Genomic DNA, 3,608 nt, shown 5'->3' with positions numbered 1-3,608 from the left:
GGGGGGGATGGGGGGGGGGGACGGGACCAATGGGGCAGCTCTGCTGGGCCCCTGTTCATAGGGGTGGTTGTAAGATATGTGTTAAAAATGAGTTAAAATTTAATTAAACTAATGAAATTAATGAATTAATAATAGGTGTGAGCTATAGAGATGACAGATCTGTAGTGGGGATTAGTGGTATGTGGGCACCCCCTGCTGTGATTTAGTATGGAGAGATCAGGGTGGATTGCTACATGGCACCACCTGCAGTAATTTACTGTGAATAGTACACTGCTAAAACCCAACACTTCAGTGATGCAAAAATAAAACCCACCTTTTCAATGACAACCCCCCCCCAAAGTTGCAATTTAGAGGGCATAAACCCTTGTCACATGTACAAGAGCCCCATGTTTCACATTAGCCCTGGGTAGCTTTCAGGAAAACAAAAGAAAGGAAAGGAAACAGTAAATCTCACACCAAATAGGGACATTTTATTCCTGATTCACCTCTGTGGGCACAAGAGTAAAGATGGAGAAGAGAGTTTCTTGATTCAGAACCAATTAATATGGAACAGACAACCAGAAGATGGCATCAGAGCAATAGTTTTCAGAGGAAGTCTGCGCTGTGGCCTTCAGATAGAAAGTACTACTTTCTATTTCTGAGCTCAATTACACTGTTTTCCTTATCCCCTGGCCTAGTCTCTCTCAGCCACACCAAGGAATGGCCAATGGCTGTGCTGTGGTATTGAGGTGATGCAGTGTGAGAGTTAAGCTGTCGGAAAATACGGCTTCTGAGTGAAATGGAAATGGCCACCAAAAATATCCCCTTGGGTTAGGAAATTTCAGATCAAGAAAAAAGTGTTTTTTAATAAAAATCTGGAATATAGGTAAAAAGTTAAATGCTTTTGAATTTTTGATTGCACAGAAAAATAATCCCAACTAGCTGCATTTTGGACACCTTGGGGCTGATTTTTAGAAGGGTGATGCATCCACAAGTACAGCTGAACTCCCTGGGGGTCATGGGTAGCTTAGCAACCAAGTCAATCACAGTGAGGTAAATCTGGAGTAATGCCAGTGAAATTATGCTAAATTTATATCTGGTACCTGGTTAAACTGAACTAAACTGGAATGATCGAGTTGGGGCTGGTCCTGCTTTGAGCAGGGGTGACCTCCCGAGGTCCCTTCCAGCCCTAATTTTTCTATGATTTCATGAACTACAATGCACTCAAGGCTAAACTGAACTATAATGTTCACATGACAAGAATTATTTCTGGATCACTCAATATACTAGACAAAGTCAATTTAATTTTTCTAGTGATTTCCTAGAATATTTGCTCACGGTATTTTTTTTCCTACTTGATGTATCCCTGCCCAATTAACGCCACTTTAAATCTATTATATCATCTTTCTATTCTGAAATAGTTTCTGTAAAAACATTTACTTTGGGGCTACAAAATATATCCTTTTACCTATGGCCCAGTGTTTGCTTTGTTTTCTTTCAAGCTACATATTTGTAAACAAATGGATCCCCTGCTTGGGCCAGGAGATCTATTTTGTATGATGACAATGCAAAACATCACTGACCTCTTTTGTCATTGAAAGGCACCATGGAAAATGGTTTTGTGCATGATTTTCAAATAAAAGCAATTGGCAATGGTTATATTTTGATATTTTAAAGGGGAAATGTGTTCATGTAAATGTTTTCCAGAGCTAATACATTTTGTTTGATTAAACTGTCATGTTTATTACAGCAGAACAGAAAAAAAAAATGCTCTGTTGGAAGAAGCAGCGACACTCATTAATTCTGCTTGGCTTGTACCCTTCTGAATGCTGGTTACTTCCCTCCCCCACCATTGCAGTCACAGGCTGGGATGGGAATAATCCAGTTGTTTTCCAGAGGTGGATGCTTCGTATTTTCTGCTAAAATGGACTTTTCAAGCTTGCCTTGTTCACCCACACTCCCCTTGAATTTGTACTAATTAACTAGAAACATATCACACTTGTTCCAGGATAAACCATTTTTCCCAGAACAAAATAAAATCATTCAGACAGTCATGTTCAATCCCTTGGAAAAAATCTTAAAAAAAAAAAACAAGCAGTGTCATAAGAGAAAAACTACTACCAGTTTATCCCAGGGCATTGCCAAGTGCATCTGAACAGTTATACCAGGATTGTATCATTGAATCAATGGCAGAAAAGTGGCAATGAATTCAGCCACTCACTAAACCCCAATAGGAAAGGTGATGTGTACATGCTAATCCCATGATATTTCTGTTCTTGGACAAACACAGAAAAGATGTGTCCAGGGACAAATGCAACATTTGTTCCTAGCCATTTTAAGGCTCTTTTTTATAGCCAGAGCAGTCCAAAATAGCCTCAGTGGGCGCATCCACACATGTAAGCACATGCACTTGCAGCTGCTCAAATAGAAGCGTTGCAAATTTGAGCCAGGGCTTTTTGCCTCAGTGCACGTGCTTGGACATGCACTTTGTTGTGGAGCAAATTGTGCCACTTGGGGCAAAATAACCCACCCTGGCTCCTCCTGGATCTGCATCCAGGGGGAACTAGAGCCCGGGCCCAGTACCTGTGCTGTCCCCAGCAATATAAAAAGCTGCCCTGTCCTGGCCCCATCAGTACAAAAAGCTATCTTGCAAGTAGCTCAGGGCTACTTGCTCTCAGGAGCTTCTGGGGCCCAGCCAATTGGCACCTGGGGACACTACCCCTTGTGCCAGCTGGACTGCTGAAGCAGCCCTGAGAGTTCCCTGCACCCTTTACCCACTGCAGCAGTCTGGCAGTCGGGGCTGCTGCCTGGCTGTGACCTTCTGCACACCTGCCAGACCCAGATGGGGACTGCACAGCCAGTAGAGGCATGTGCCCCTCGGCCAGCTGCCAGTGGACCGTGGCTACAGAGTTGGCCTCTGTGCGGCACTACTGCCATGTGTGCCTCCTTCCCTGCCACCTGGGCAGCTAACACCTGGAAGATGTTCTGGGTGGCCTGCTTTTAATTGTCAAATTATGTTCTCCTGGCCCCATTTGGCTAGGTCAGCCACAGCCAGATGGGTCCAAAATGCCAGCTCTGAGCAGGCAGGGTTCTGCCACTGGCCTCCCTAGCAGGAATTCTGGTGTTCCCTATTTGAAAACTGAAAAATCCCTGATGAAAAATAAAAAATCCCCAAACCTATGTTCCTCCACAATTAAAACAAAAGACCATGAGAGAGAGAGAGAAAGAGAGACAGATCAGTTGGGCAATGTTTTACTGATATATCTACAGTGTTGAAGCAATGTGGAAGCCTACCAGTGTCTCTATCATAATAATAAAGTGAACTCTAAATTACGGGTTTCATGAATACTTGAATATATATTTTGCTGCCCTCCCACAGGGCCTATGGCCCCCAAATGGCCCCTGCAGGGGCTACTACCCCCTACTGCAAGGCCTACATCCCCCCCCACCTCCTCCAGATTGCTGCCCCACCTGGCCCCATCTCCCACCAGCTGCTGCAGCCCCCCGAAGCCCCACCACCTCGCTCCCCCAGATCTCCCCATGGCTGTCCTCTCAACCCCAGGCACCACCACTTAAAAAAAAAAAGGGCCTTGCAAAAATTGATTTAAAAAAATTGAATTTAAATTATT

The 3,608-nt window shown here is 44.0% G+C and overlaps 1 long non-coding RNA gene across 1 annotated transcript in view; it reads right to left on the bottom strand.

The window, feature by feature from the left end:
• Positions 1–129: 129 nt before the first annotated feature.
• Positions 130–3,608, bottom strand: part of LOC109288376 — a 9,105-nt gene continuing 5,626 nt past the window's right edge. Inside the window, exons 2-3 of the long non-coding RNA XR_002095125.1 lie at positions 3,468–3,473; positions 130–142 (exon numbers count right to left, since the gene is read on the bottom strand). This is a non-coding gene — a long non-coding RNA (uncharacterized LOC109288376). The remainder of the gene's footprint in view (positions 143–3,467; positions 3,474–3,608) is intronic.

The sequence above is a fragment of the Gavialis gangeticus genome, unplaced genomic scaffold (genome assembly GCF_001723915.1).
Source record: "Gavialis gangeticus isolate Ggan-Ray unplaced genomic scaffold, GavGan_comp1, whole genome shotgun sequence".
Classification (NCBI taxonomy): Eukaryota; Metazoa; Chordata; order Crocodylia; family Gavialidae; genus Gavialis; species Gavialis gangeticus.
This window is presented reverse-complemented; position numbering and strand designations above follow the sequence as displayed.